Source organism: Carassius gibelio, chromosome A1 (assembly GCF_023724105.1).
Source record: "Carassius gibelio isolate Cgi1373 ecotype wild population from Czech Republic chromosome A1, carGib1.2-hapl.c, whole genome shotgun sequence".
Classification (NCBI taxonomy): domain Eukaryota; kingdom Metazoa; phylum Chordata; class Actinopteri; order Cypriniformes; family Cyprinidae; genus Carassius; species Carassius gibelio.
In genome coordinates this window covers 24,770,052-24,786,499 of record NC_068371.1, presented here as the reverse complement: position 1 = coordinate 24,786,499, position 16,448 = coordinate 24,770,052, and the positions used below count along the sequence as shown (strand labels likewise).

Here is a 16,448-nt window from a genome sequence, read left to right as displayed (position 1 = left end):
AAGGTATAGTTTCAAAAAAATGGTAAAGTAAGTAAAAGAGATAATTGTACAAAGCAAGAGATTGGTAAGATCCAAATCATCCATTAATTAACTAATTGACAATTAGACTCTAACATGGGATGTATAACATCAACAAACTGAACAATACAAACAGACCATAAAAATAAATGAATTTATTTTTGTGAAATTTTGTGAAACTATACCTTGACAAAGGCAACTAGCCATAACGGAATAAAATAGCTTATTCTTACTGATTATGCAGTTGTTATTTTTTAATTATATATATATATATATATATATATATATATATATATATATATATATATATATATATATATATATATATATATATATATATATATGTATTTATTTATTTATTTTTCTTCAACTTGCACCTCTAAAGGTGTGCATTCGCTTTGCCTCACTTGCTATATTAAGGATATCTTACGACATATAACATCAAAGAGTATAATATATAGTACCGATGAAAATAAAGGTATAGCACATGTTGCAAGAAAGTATTACATAATCTACCTTGTTTAGACTGCAAAGTTTCACAGATGATGCTGGATGGTTAGGAGCTTACTTCACTTCTGAACATTCATTAACCGAATTGCAAAATGCCACAGCCAGCATCTGGCTTACTAGAGAAGTGTGAAGTGTGTCATAATATACCTCTGTAAATAAATACAATTAAAATTCACATCTGGCACACTTTAATGCCCTTTGAATGGAACATATAGGCTCCCTTCGAACTGGAATCATGGTGGAATATCCTGTGATGTCCACTTTACAGTGCACTTGCGGTCAAACAGTCTGAAGTGATAAGAAAAACATACACAATTTGCATAGAAGTGGTACGCACGGACTGGAATTGACAACCACTGTCCTAGCTACTAATAACAAAAATACACACACACACACACATGCACACACGCACACACACACACACACACACACTGCAGACATTGTTTTCCTGTGCAGACTGTCTAGCAGTATTATGTTCCCTGTCTTGTCCGGACTTTTATGTTGAAGTTTTATAGTTTTGTTTTCAGTTTTGATTTTCCTCACTGTTCCTGAAATTACACAATTATCTGGAGAGGGAAAAATAAGCATAGTTTAACCTTGAAACCTCAGCATGGGCAGCTATTATGGCTGTGTTCCTTAATGTTCCATTCAGGCCTGCTGTGTGGTTTCGCGAGTGGGTGAGTTGCTGATCACAGTCTATTGGCCAGACCGGACAGGCCTTTTGCTGTGTGAAGGGGCCCACGGCGGTGCAGAAAAAAACAACCACGGCTACGATTACACGCAGAGGAGCGCTAGACAATACAAAGTCTGCTGTGATGGCTGCTGGACACAGTTTCCTGCCGCTGTCAGCAAATATCCACCTGCCACACTCAATTACAGCCACAATGTGTTAGTATAGCCAGTACACACAACTTCCTCTGCACACTGTACAGGACAACATCTTCAGAAGATAAAAACACACTGTAGGCTAGATCCTCACGTGGGACGCTCATCAATTCACATGAAGCTCCTTGCGCACCCACGCAATTATCCTTGACATCCGCCGGGGGAAAACAAACCTTTCAAGGTCTGTTTAAGTACAATCACTGCACCTAATTGAATATGTCAAGACTGACGGATGACAGTCAGCAGATGAACAGGAAAACATGGGGGAGTCACCCCAGACAATGTGACTCCCCAAGACTCCTTGTGTGTTTATGTGCCCGTGTGTAATGCATCATCCCAAGCGATCATTGGCTCGGAACTGGCTTCATGATCATGGTGTTTATTTGTGTGGCGACGGCTTTGCTGTGGGCAAAACATTTTACATTATTTATATCTAGCATCAGATAGAGGGTTTGTTTAGCCGGGTAAATATTTGTTGAGAATACTCATAAATGAATAGTCAAATATATCCGTAGGGCTTGTCCACACATAAAGCCTCTGAAGTCAGTCCGGTGAAATGTATAAAACCAAATCAATGGATTTTGCAACAGCCTTTTGGAAATCTAGAATCTTGTTTTCTTTGTAAAGAAACCATGAATCCATCGTAATCAAATTATGATGACTTTAAATCACTTGACCACACCAAACATTGGTCGCATTTACACTGCAGATCTGGATGCCCAAATCGGATTATTTGACTACATCAGATTTTTTTACACAACCAGCTTACACCTTCTTTGAAAAGTGAGCCGTATCTGATATCTGCATTTAAACTACACGGTCTTAACTTGATGTGGCTCAATGCATTAAATGTTGATATTAAAAGCCCAAACTCTGAACACACTATTAATACAACATACTTTGTATAGAAAAGCAGATGAGTCCAGAATATGAATCCAAAGAGTTCACAAAAACATTTTAATGCGATGGGCTAGTTTCATCCTTGCATCAAAACCATTAATTAGTAATGATTCTTCACAGAAGTAATTATATACACAGATTCACTATACACATCCACGGGTACTAATGGTCTAGCGGTAGAACTTTTGCTAAATTAGTGGGTCTGAGTTCTAAACCACCCTCCTATAGTTTTTTTCCTCATTAAAACCATATATCAAGAGCAGGGACAAATATGTGTGCATTTTTTTTTCACCCAAACGAATAGACAGCCTGAACAACAGTTAGCAATAGATTAAAGTGCTCGTCTGTGCACGAGCCACCATCACTGATAACAGTGGCAATGAGCACTCAGCATGACTTTAAAAGCACATTACAGTGCCGTATCACCTTTAATTGAACACAAAGAAACAAAATTAATACTATGCTGGTCAACTAGAGAGGTTTCATTTGAACTAGATATATCTGTACTGCAAGATGTTTCAAAAACAAATCCACATTTATTTCCATATTTGAATAAGGTCTGAAACCATTCTGAAAATAATCAGAATCTATGTGCTTTTTTCCTGCTTACACATTTGTAGGCCATATTCGATCTGTGCCACATATGAGAAAAAAAAATGGAACTGGGTCACTTGAACCATGCAGTGTAAATGTGGCCATTGTCAACATAAAAACCCTGAAGGACCCTGTGATCAGGCAGGAAAACTCGCAGCTCATCATTGCTAAGCTCAGAAAACATTACTGTGAATATTCCAGGCAAAACAGTTTTCTTCGTGGGCCTCCGATTTGCAATGACATTTTCTATCCAGAACATGCTGGAAATGAACACTTCCTTTTTTGCCTCTTGTAGTGAACACACCAGTATTCGTCTGTGATTACAGAGAGGAAGGACATCCTAGCTTTGGGATTTGGACCGGGATGGTTTCAGAAGATTGTTTTGTGGATTGTTCGGAAGCAACTATAATTTCCCACGATGTAATGAATAGCTTTGCTTAAAGGACAAAAATTGTATGGGTTCCCCATCACTGACAAATGGTCCAGCTGTAAAAGGAAATAATCTGTAAAATATATTTGAAGTCTATGCTGCCTTGCTTGAAACTGAAAAGTATAAAAGTGTTCATCCAGCCAGCAGTCCAAGTCCAAGACAGGGCACATGGGTCCTTGTTTGTGGGCAACCACAATTATATAAACACAAAATCATGAACGATGATTTTACACTATGATGTTCATTTATTCCCATTGTAAAGACTATATGTTGAAACTTACAATTTACAGGAATGTATAATCTCTCATATAAAAACCCTATCAAGCAGCTGTTTCAGGAAGTCAAATGATGTTACATTTACACATGAAAGTCATTTAATGTCCAGAATCTGCTGTTGCTAGGCTCTATTACTAATTTGAAAGTCATGTTAGAACAAGCAATGGTGGCTTGCTTGGAGAGTTTTGCAAGTTACATTATCCACTTCTGCTCTGACAACCATAAATAGTTCAAAACAAAAGCAATAGCATATCTGATCCAACAATCGGTGGTTATTTGTTTCTTATTAATTCAGTCCATTTGAACAAACGGTTACATTATACAATCACTTATTCATTAAGAAAATTATCTTGCCATGTTCCTGAATGCAATAGTAATCATGTGCACGTTTTAGTAAATTGAGAGAACAAATTAGTAAATCATGCGCACAATTTATTAAAAAAAAAATTCTTGCATGTCATGTGCGGGGCTCCACACAGTTCATTCCAATCATAGAGTGAATAATAATTCCATTATTCCATAATTTGAGTGTCATTTACATTTGTCATAACAGCAGGAGGTCAAAAACACAATGGCCTTTGACTGTGATTAATGAAATATAAAGATATCGATAAAGAACAACTGTAGATCCAGTAGACCTTAAGTCACACAACAAAATTCAGAGAAACAACGTTTATAATATAAAACTGTATTATAATATTCTAAACCATATTTATAATATAATACTGCAGATAACTAGTCTAGTACAGTAGCTTAGCACAGTTTAGTAATAGGCAGAATAACAGTAATAGAAGAACATGAGATTTCAATAATGACATTACTATGTACAATAATATTTTTTTCATCACATAAGACATTTATGTTTTTACATGATACCATGGTATCTGTGATTTTAATCCCGTGCGAATCGGCCATGTCTGTAATTTGTAAAGTAAAAATGACCTACCATTTTTCACTGAACACCGAGGTCCTGTGATAATATTAGTCCTGTGCGAATCGGCATCTCTGTGATTTGGCCAGTCATATGTAATTTTTCAAGGTTTTTTGTTTCCTGTGCACCTTTTTCCATCTTTTACGAAGAAAGGAGCTGCATTGAAGTGTTTGATAGTATTTTGGGTGCTGTCATATCGCTACACCATACAATTTGCAGAAAGAGAAAGCTGAAAAGGTTTTGAGGTTAATGTATAACAAATAAATCAAGCATAAAGCTTGAGATGTTATTTTAACCTGGTGAAATGTAAATGACACAGCACACAAGACTATATTAGTTTCTTTTTTTTTTTTTTAAATCCATCTAACCGGACCATACAAGGGGACTCTCAAAGCCTTGACATCTGGGTATCCAGGAGATAAGTCAGTAAATTCGAGTAAAATCACAGGCTTCGCTTATCCCGTGTGAATCCACCACACAAAATTCAGAAGTGGGGGTGGGGGTTAATTTCAAAATCATACAAGGTCCCAAGATAATACTAATCCCGTGCGAATAGGGCTTAAGACATATTTTCTTTACTATGTGGTATATATATATATATATATATATATATATATATATATATATATAGTTATGTGGCTATACTAATACAGTAAACTAACACAGCAAACATTTTCTGAAGTACTGAAATTGCCTGCTTTAAAAAGTCTGATTTTAATAAGTGCGATCCGAGGTGAAATATCTCCAGTGAATATCACTGAGGAAGGTGACAGGTAGGTGGACATTTCAACTCTTTGAGAGCGACCAATATAAGGGTGAAAACACACCTTGTGGTTTATCCAGGAAGAAAACACTTTGATTCCTTCAAAGCATTGTTAGGTCTTTCTCATGTCAATAAAAAAGGTTTTTCAAAAGGTCTGCTGTTTATATTGCTGTGCACCATCTCTAACTATGTGTTTTCAAACAGCTGTTTGTCCAACATTTTTTTTTTTTTTTTTAGCAAAGGCACCAAATAAAACCAGTTCCTTGAAACTGTCCCGATGGAACACAATCTGATGCACACAGAAAACTCCTCCTCACTCTCTGGCACAAACTCTCAGGTGCTTCAGCTCTGACAATAAGCTTTTCATTACTTCTGGCGGTGCACAATGGATGACACGTTAGTTCAAGATAGAGCATGTCAAAACAATGGAGTTGCACGTAAATGCCATTTAGTGAGCCTAATTAAGATGAATAGCATGAGCATTAGGCCTTCATCAGGGTGTTCACGAACACAAGAATGATGATGAAAGCTTAATGGCATTATTTCCCATAAATGGAATGGCTGATATCATCTATTTCAAATTGTACTTGTCCTTGTAGCCAAAGACCTACTCAAAGATCTATGTACTTTATTAATATGCATTTAAAGTATGACGAGGCTGAGTGGGTGGTACAGATGTTACTGTTCGACACGTTCAAACAATGTTATTAATGTTGGGAAACTGATAAAATATTAATATTAGTCTGATTAAGATTACAAGATATTTGTTTTAAGTCTGCTGCTGCTTTTAAACATAATTATTAGCATAAAACACTTTGCACTTAGATATAGTTTATATCAGATATCTTGTTCTTATTTAACACTTTAAATTTACTATGAGTATTTTGTAAAACCCAATATGATGATTTACACCGAGACAACAAATGCTAACATCAACACATGGATCACTCAAAGAAGCAATGGCCCCAGGAAATGAATACATTTTGGAGCTGTGCACCTGTCACCGTAAATACAATCAACCTTTCAAAGCGGTGTCTTACAACATCGTCTGCAACAAACACCATTTAGCTTTCAATGCAAGCATGCTTGACAATGTTCACCTATATGCTGCTTCTCACCGGGTTTACACCCACATGAAAACATGAAATCAAAATAAACAAATCGCTCTCCCGAGAGAAGACGGGCAGCTCAGAGCTTTCCATTGGCGTATCAGACAGACTGGGCACGGTTTGTGTGGTTTCATCTTGTATTTATGTACCATTCCTAGCTTTAAACTTCACACAGAGGTGCTCTTTCCCCTTCCGTTCTTTTCTTTTAACATATCACTTGCAAAGCAGTAAAATAAGGGACAACTTCAGAGCCAATAAACATGTCACTTTTGCTCCTGAACATGGATTTGTTTGAATATAGATTTTTTTCTTTGAGTCAGCCTGAGCGGTGAAGGCGTTCTATGTGGAGGGATCGATATAAACTACTGTGTGCATAAAACAAGTATTTATGATCATTACTGCATGGCTTGCGTGGGTATAAGTCATCTAAAAGTAAAACACACTCACTTGCTCTCCTCCTCTTCCCTCTCTTTCACAATCTCTCTCCCCTCTCCTTATTTCTCTGCTTCTAAAAGCTAATTGGATAGAAATGTGTGAACTCTAAGCGGTTATTTGTTTGGACCTCCATAATGCCTGCAATCCAGATTGAATCACTGGCGCTTTATCACGACTCGGAATGTTAGCAGGTGGCCAGAGACGACAGCTTATTTCTCATCTCCACATTTTGTAGACTATTCGCTGCAATTCATCCAGAGATGAATCTTAATTCACTATGGCCCTCAAAATGTAGCGTTCGTTGCTTCAACACAGAAGAGGCTGAAATTGCAGCTCTGATTGAATGCTTTGATTATTTAAAAATGTTTTTCAGCTTATGATGTTTAAATATAATTGTCAGGCTGATAATACGCCTAGAGAGATAAGATCATTTCACCTTGCCATTGGGTGTGACTGCAGACATGCACACGTATTTGCAACTAGAGCAAATTCAGATCAAAACGACATGATTAAAAAAACGAATCATCTCCGCCGGACACCAACGTGCTAGTAATGTTTGCATACATCTGCCTCAATGGTGTGAACGCAAGTGTGTGAGCATGTCAGTATGTGAAGAAACGAGTGGGAGAGCATATTCAGTGATATATAGGTGTTTTGTTTTTGTGTACGAATGTGTGTGCATCCTTCGCAAGCCAACGGCACTATCATCAAAAACGATCTTGTATCATCAAATGCCTGCAGGTCAATGAGGCTTTATGGGATTAACGCCCCCAGATTAGACCCCATGCTTAAAATCATTTTCTGGCATCGGCTAATTAAATGTGGATGAGCTGGTGAGGTCATTCAAAGGCATATTCCATCCTCTCGTTTTGGCTGATTACTTGGTGTTTCGTTGCTTTGCTCTCTCTCTGTGAAGTTTTTCTTTAATCACATAGACAGAGGGATGGCGGTAATTATGCTGAACGTGTACATCTTCAATTCTGGACCTAATCAGAAGGTAGGAATGTTTTGTTAGTGAGTAAAGAGTCGGTCTTTGGCATCACAGGCTTTGGAATAACAGGTTTGAGCAGTAGAAAAGAAGCTATTGACTAAGCTGAAAGAGAAACTGAAAAAAATAGAAGGAGGGAGTAAGAGAGAGACAGATAGCCTGCTTGGAAAAGAGGGTTTGTGATAGACAGTGTTCCTACACTAAGTGCTCATATGTAATGATGCTAAAATAGCAGCAATTTTCAAGTTCACACATCAGATTGAAACTGGGAAATGGGAACGTGAGAGAGGCTGTGTGTGAGCGTGTGAGTATGGGTGAGAAAAAAAAGAGGTCCAAAATTACATTCTGAAGAATTTCTCCGCCATTCAAGAAATCTAACCACCTCCTCCGGCGAGGCAGTCATGTCTGTAGCCAAAAGAACATGAAAACCACTCAGGTTCTGCCTGCTGCCCGGTCCAATTAAAGGAAAAACTTATCTGAGGACACTTCTCCACCAAAGGCCACAGCCCAAGCCTGGATGGAAGGTTTGAAATGCACTAATTCAAACATGTTCACATTCAGCTCCCAGAACTTCTACTCCTCCTTGCGGATTTCTGTTGACATGTGTAAGACAGCACCTACAGAGCTGTCGACTCAAACCAAGGAGACTCGCAGCATCCACGTCCTCTCTCTTTTCTGTGAAGCAGTAACATGGTGTATATGCAGTCCCACCAAGGAAATATCAAGTTTATATTTCTGTTTCTTTTTGCTTCTCTATATTTCAGCCACAGTATTGTATGGAAGCCAGTTTTAGCCTTAAGAACAATAAAAAAAGTGTCTTTATTATTCACAATAAGGCTTTAAATCTCTGAACTTCAACTTCATTCCTCAAAATTGTGAAATCATAACAAATCTGACTTTGTTTCTCATAATTGTGACTCATTCTCTTATACTGGGAATTTAAATCTCACAGTGTGACCTCTCATAATTACAACTTTTTATCTCATATAATGTGTCTTTAAATATCTTTGAATCTGTGACTTTAAGTCTCCGATGACAATCTCGAAATCGCAACTGTTGTTTATAACTGCTATTTTATTATGCACATACCTTTGTTTTTCTAGCAATTGTGACTTTGTCCTGCAATATGACTTTTTATCTCAAAATTGAGACTCTATTTCTTAAAACCAACTTGATATCATACATTTTCAACTTCAAATCTTACAATGTGACTAACGTCCTCATTTTAAACTCATTTACCTATTAATTTTTTATTCTGGGTCAGAACCAAGCTTCAAAATATAGTATATGAGCAACACCCGGATTCAAGATCTATCTCTCATTAATCTGAGAGGAGTGCACTGAGTGCTGCAGCCTAATCAAATGAGCATGAAAATAGATCGAGCACACTCCCTATCAGACTTATTGCTGTCACTGATTTCACTGAAAGCTATGATAAATGGTCTGTGCTTTGTAGTGCAGACTACAAAGACCGCAACTCAATTTCGCATATTTGTAACTTAATCAGAAATAAGGTATTATGGATCCACTTAAGGTGCACAAGGAGATCAAAGGGCCGAGGCAGAACCCACACACGCACGCATGCACACACACACACACACACACACTCCCTCTCAGTCTCCACACTTCTTTGAGACAAAAGAGTGATCTGTCTGGCACTTCTTACATTGCTCCTCTTCATGGCAGACTTTGGATGTTGTTTGAGCCGTAATAACCATTAATCACACTCCTGTCGCTAGGGTTGGGTAATGATCTCTGCTGGACCTTGCTGAGGAGCTTGAGTCAAGGACACAATCTTAACGCTTTTTATTGCCAGCGGGCAACTCCTTACTTCAGGGCTGAAGATACTCTTTAATGCTGATGTACGAGCAGCTGCTGTGACCGCCAAACCTTAATCAAAGGTATAACGTGAAAATGTGTGACTTTCAGATAAGTGCCTCCCCGCCCACAATCGGCCTCATTAAGCTGTATATAAGGTAAATTAGTTCCACTTAATTAGCTGTTAAAGTTAAAGTGTCATTCCAAACCTGTATGACTTTTTTCATCTGTAGAATACAGAAGATATTTAGAAAGTACATTGATTTTCGTCATATTAACAGTTTCATAATTCCGTGTTCAACAGAAAAAGACATACAGTTTTGGAACGACATGAGGGTGAGTAAATGATGCTAGCTTTTTCATTTTTGGGTGAACTACTAAAGAGTAAGGTATTTTTGACTGAAAGAGAGTTAAGTCACATCTACAGAAAGGACCCTTTCTATTTGTTGTCTTGGTCAAGGTCTGAGAGCTAAATGCAAGCGCATGTATCAGCATCAGTCCTACACGCCAAGCATTCCCTACTAAAACAAATAGTGTACTGATAGGAAGCAAATATAATATTGCTTTATTTCTATTCCGTGTTGGCCCATAAATATTTGCAATGGAGTTAAAGTGCAGCGTCTCAGTTCCCCGGTTGTTATTGCCCAGCTCAAACTGTGTGGTGAGAGCTTGTATTGTTGATTATCCAGAAGCTGGTATTTGCTGTCACTGAGCAAACAAACAAGACCGTGATGAAGTCTTTAAACATATATTTGTCTATTCATATATTCATTTCATTGAGACATGTTTGTTTATTCGTGCACCATCTGATCAGCGAGTCTTCAAGAAAGCATAAAAATTGAGACCTTTGTCTTGGGATTACTTCCCAATTTCAATCAGATTCACTCATTTTAATTTGCTTTCTGTTAATTTCATTTGCTGGCTCATTGCACAAATAACCACAGAGAGGATGATACTGATGATATTGCTCCTAGACAAAGAGACCCATTTGTCACATTATCAAATGTGTCAAGGTGTTTTGAATGGAAATATGACCCGGTGACAACCGAGGGGAATGATCCATTGAGTTGTCAAGACGGCTGGATGAGATCTCTGTTTGTCTCTGCTGGGCTTCACACTGTCCGAATTCACACCACGTACAAGACTGGCATCAATCTGCACTGGTTTTCAGCTGGGATGGAAAGACTTCAGAGGAGAAGTGTGATGTAAACATGCAAGAGAGAGAGAAGTGTGGGGGACAAACAGAGAACAAAGATGAGGTATGATGCTCCCAGGCTGCCTGCAATGACAGGACTCAATCCAGACTCCTATAGAGGTGCGGTCCCACCACAGAGGTGCTGTATCTGTAGCGTGGCAGGGCAGACCACATGGGTTACAGGTGCATAACTGCACTGATGCAAGAGTACAGCAATGCATCAATGCTGTCAGCAAATATAGCCATCAGATGAAAGCTAATTGCAAGCTTCCTAGTGGTAAGCATTGTGCTAGAACATGGGTTTGAATCCGAAGGAATCGCATACTTATAAAATATATATATTTTCAGTGCACTGTATTACACTTTCAGACAAAAGCTTCTGGCAAATCAGAGGTTTACAAACTGGGGCCCAGGAACCTCCGGAGAAAAATAGTGAGAATGGTATATACTTATTGTTAATCGAGTAGAAAAAATGCTGTTAACTTGTTAACTAAAAGTAAATTGTTTCCAGATATTTTATTTACTTCTTCTGGCTTTAGTACAATAATAGTGTAAAAGCAAATTAAAAGTCATTTAATTTAATATGCAGAAAAAGTATTTTGTTGTGCTTTTTTTTTCAATTGATCAAAAGTGACATTTTGACTTTAGACTTTGTTTAAAAAAAGAAAAAATAAAAAATAAAAAAATAAAATATTTTTAAAATAAATGACATTCCTTTTAAAGAATCCAGAAAATTTGTATTACAGTATCCAAAATATGAATTGGAAAAACCAGCCTATTAGAAAGCATTCTAAAGGATCATTCTGTGATGTGCCATCACAGGAATAAATGACAGAAATAATTTTTTTTTTAATTGCAATATTATAAATTGAGCCGTGGTGAGAAGAAAAGACCTCTTTCAAACACACTTTCAAACAAAAAATCTTATCAAACCCCAAATCATATAAATATATTGTACCTGCCTTTATATTTAAGAAAAGGGGAATCAAAAGGTTCAACGACCTAATTTGCACTGAACACCTGACCATCAAGACAAAACTTTTTTTTGTTAAAATCTCATATAGCTATGGATCCAAATAGTATGCAATCCAAAAAAAAAAAACAAAAAAAAAAAAACAAAGGCAATAAGATGTTATATCTGATTCAGAAATATTTGCACAAATGGACGCCATTTAAGGCATTTTTTAAACCAACTATCTGTTCATCTTTATAACATAGGCTACCATTTTCTACACATTGCTGTTTGTCCCCCAAGCCCTGAAATAACATCTTGCATCAAGCTTGGTGGGGTTGAGTGGCAGGTAGTGTATCTTCATGCTAAGCACATCAGCAGGGCTTATAAGTCTGTCTATGGCAGTAGCAGAGCAGAGATCAAGAAGTGAGATTTTCTGGTCTGGATATTGACAGTTCTGAGGGGCTCGGCGCTCAGAGATGACTGTAACACTGAGGGATTAGGGAATGAGAGGAAGCGAGCACAGCCGACAGAGACAGCAACAAACCCTGTCTCGTTCCATCAGCACACACACATCCTTGCATGAGCGAACGCACATCAACCTTCCCTAAAAGCACACACACACACACACACACACACCCTTCGTGGGTCGCAAATTAATTTGAGTGATTAATAACAGGACCAGTCAGAAAGAAGAACAGAGTATTTAGACAAGGTGTCAGCATGCCGAGGTAAAGAGCAGCTGGTGGGACAGATAGTGTGTTTTGTGTGTGGGTGAACGATAGATAGGGAAATGGAATTAGTATAGTGTTTTCTAAGGGTTAGTATCATTTAGTATCAATGAAAGCAATAGTTCGGCCCAGAGGATTTTAGATTACTTTTACGCCTCTGCTTGGAAACACATGTATAAATTGAAAGATGAATGTAGGAAACACAAAATTACTTAACCTTAGCATAAAATTGCTAGCAAAAACATATTCAGTGTGCATTTAGAGAAAGAACATAACTAACAGAATCTAGCAACACTGTATGGCCAACTGGAGAGTTCTACATTCAGATTTTAAGTGTGTAAATTACAAATGTTTGATTAATGCTAATTAGTCACCTGCTGCAACTGGCCTTTGAAATAAGTGGGCATGTTGGGAATCTACTTGTGGAATGCTGCTGTTAATTTAAACACAAAGGTGAATGTGGAAAGTATGTAATCTTTGTCTCTCAGCTACACAGTTTCATCTGGAAGATGAATACCCCAGTGTTGGGAGACAATAGGCTAGACTCAGCTCATTAACAGCAACTGACCTTTACAGCCTTCCTCTTTAAGCCAAGTCTAATGGAAGCCGAGGATCAACTGTGTGTGTGTGTGTGTGTGTGCGCAAGAGAGGGGAATAAATCAAGCTACTTTTCAATTCACTTTTTCTTATTCTGTGTTAATATTGTGTTCTGAGATGTCAATCACGTAACTGAACTTATCAAAATACAAATCCTACCAGGAATATTCATGAGGAGAGAGGCATATTTGTTGGTATTTTATTACAATGTCATTAAAGGTTGCACATTTTCTCATCAGCATTTGGATAGTGAGTAGCATTATATATATATATATATATATATATATATATATATATATATATATATATATATATAATGCTACTCACTATCCAAATGCTGATGAGAAAATGTGCAACCTTTAATGACATTGTATATATAATGACATATATATATATATATATATATATATATATAAAACCTTGCTAATTACCATGTCAGCCTGCACAACAATAAACAGTTACAGCAGGACTGTTTTATTTAAAACTTGTTTATTATTTTTACTTTATTACTTTCTAATTTCCCAGAATAATATGCAACTCTCCTGTTATTGTAATAAAAGGGGGGAAATGCTTTAAGTATTTGTGACATAAAATGAAATATCAAAACTATGTATATATGATTTAACTTGATGGTTACCACACAGCATCTTTTGGAGTCATTATATTTAAGATGTTGAGTTTTCTGTTGAGTTTTTCCAAAAACATATTAAACTAACAGGATTACAAACTCAGCTTACTGAATGTCTTTCAAACTGAATTTTCATATATATACACAACATACATGGCAGAGGATAATTCATAAAAGAAACCTCCAAAACCCTGAGGATTTTCTGTAGACCAGAAGACAGAGAATGATCAAAATCCATTAATTATTTACCCAAGAAAATATTGACAAAGCTAATAGCCCAGAGATAAGCTATTCCTGATCAGACTTCCATTTGGAAGAGCAAACATTGCCACGTCTCTCTGAAACCTGCCTATTAAAAGCCACCAATCTCTAAGAAAGTGCCCTAATGAAATGAATCTTCTCTCATCATCTGCGGAGATGGACGTTTTCTAAATGCAAATCATGCAAGCACATTTACATCTCACAACAGCCAATTTCACTGCATGATGAACTATCATTGTCAAAGCACATTCTGACAACAAGCATTTCAAGTTAAATACTACAGGCATATTACGGAGCAAGTTATAGTCACTGCTTGAGTCAGTGCTTCTCACTCAAGGAACTCTCCAAATATTTTTTTTTCTAATTAATGTTTTTTTCATGCACACCTATGTCCCTCAACAGATGGTAAAACCTGGACCCATCTGCACACATCTGACAGCAGTCAGAAGACGACGAGACAGAGCGAGACAGAGGGCTTTCAGCTCCACCCGCGCACACACATTCTCACTAATTACTTTCATAATGACTTCAGACTTAATTCACACCATGCAGCCATTCACACCAGTTGCCATGGAGCCAGCAGAGTGTGGTTATATAAAGAAATGGAAAGGACTATACAGGGGAAAAGTTTACTGTGCATCAACACTGGGCTTTAAAGTGTTAGTTGTCTAAATTACATATATTGGTGCATTTTTTTTCTTATATTTACCTTAAAGCTGCGGTAGGGAACTTTTGATGCTCTAGCGGTTAATGAACAGAACTGCTTGCGTCTTGCGGAAGAACATCGTAGCCGGAACTACTTCTCTCTGTTTATGTCTATGAAGAATCACAAAGGTACTGGGTTACTCCGCCGCGGTACTCCCGAAGCAATCTAAAATAGTCCGAATATAAACACTTATTAAAGGTGCACCCTAGTGATTCAGGACAAGCCAAAAACACGGTTTGGAAAATGGATTTATGGTGTACTCGCTTATTATATACATTTTTCTACATTTTGAACACAAACAAAGTTACGGACCGCAGCTCTGATTGGTTGTTTTTTACCGGGAGCGATGGAGTTTCTGAAAATGGCAATAGGACCACTAGGAGGAGCCAGAGGTGCTTTATTTTTTTCACAGATTATCTGTCTCATATTCTACTGTCAGGACATAATGACAGGTTTAATAAATATGTAAAAAATATTTTATTACAAAAGTTCCCTACAGCACCTTTAATTAGTTTATTTTAGCATATCTATATATCTATGGTATGTTCAAGAATGTATATATCAACTAAGTAGAGGGACACTGTATACAACATAAAAATTTAAATCTGTGATAAAAATACTGAAGTTAGTTTTTACTTGCAAGAAAAGCTACAGGTGAAATGCTGTCTGTCTGAAATTGTTTCCTGCTCTCCTGTGAACTCTCTGTCTGTTCTCTTGAAGTGACTTTAGGCATTAGAAATACAAGCAAATGTTCTTATTGAGGTGCAGCATACATTATAAAATGCTCTCGTGGGAATTTTAGTTTTTTTTTTTTCTGACTAAGATGGAAGTTGACCGCTGCATTTTTCACCAAACCACCTACACAACCACCTACGCACACACAAACATAAAGACAAACACGCGCAAGGTCTAAATGCTAGTCCCGAATATGTCTGCCAGAGGCACAGTGAGAAACAGTGTCTGTTGCTTTGGATACACAATGAGCGTAAAACCCTCCTCCATCTGCCCCATCTTTGTCTCTCATGACTCTCTCAGAGACCCGGAGAGTCCTTCATCATGGGTTCTTCAGCTGAAGACTTGTATCACCTTTTTCACACAGCTCTTTCATGGCTGGAATTGAATGGATCGCAGCCTAATCCAGCATATCAATTGCAAAGCAAGTATTGTAGCAGTGCTGCAGAAGCACATGTTCTTCAGTTAGAGAAAGTCTTGAGGAATATCTGCACTGCAGAAGCAGGTGCTAATTGTGGACTAAAGAAAAAGTCGACTGTAATAAGAGTTATAGATGTTCGTTGTCAGGTACATCATATTCCCTCAAGAACTTTTAACCAAGAGAAATGTATTTTTATACTGACGGAAAATGTCACCTAGCCATATACCTTGTTACTTTAGTTCCATAAATTAGCTATAACTTAATTTGTTTATTGGTTCATTTCATTTCAAAGTTTATATTAAGTAACTTACATTAAGTGAAAACTAAGTAAACTGTTTCATTACCAGCCAACACACAGAAGATGATGTTTTATTTATGAGTGAATCAGCATTTCTGAACAAATCAGTTGAATAAATGATTCAATGTCTCGCTCATAAACACAGTCCCAAATTACTTTCTGAAGTTTTAGATCGAAGACTTAAAGATTCACCCACAAAGCCAATGGCTGCATCCAAAATTAACTACTTATACAGTAGTATAGTATTTATAAAAAAATAGTATGTATACA

General features: G+C 37.2%; 1 protein-coding gene across 1 annotated transcript in view; it reads right to left on the bottom strand.

Annotated features, from left to right (window-relative positions):
- The window catches only part of LOC128016452 (polypeptide N-acetylgalactosaminyltransferase-like 6), a 162,305-nt gene that overhangs the window by 53,287 nt on the left and 92,570 nt on the right, over positions 1-16,448 (bottom strand). The window lies entirely within an intron of this gene.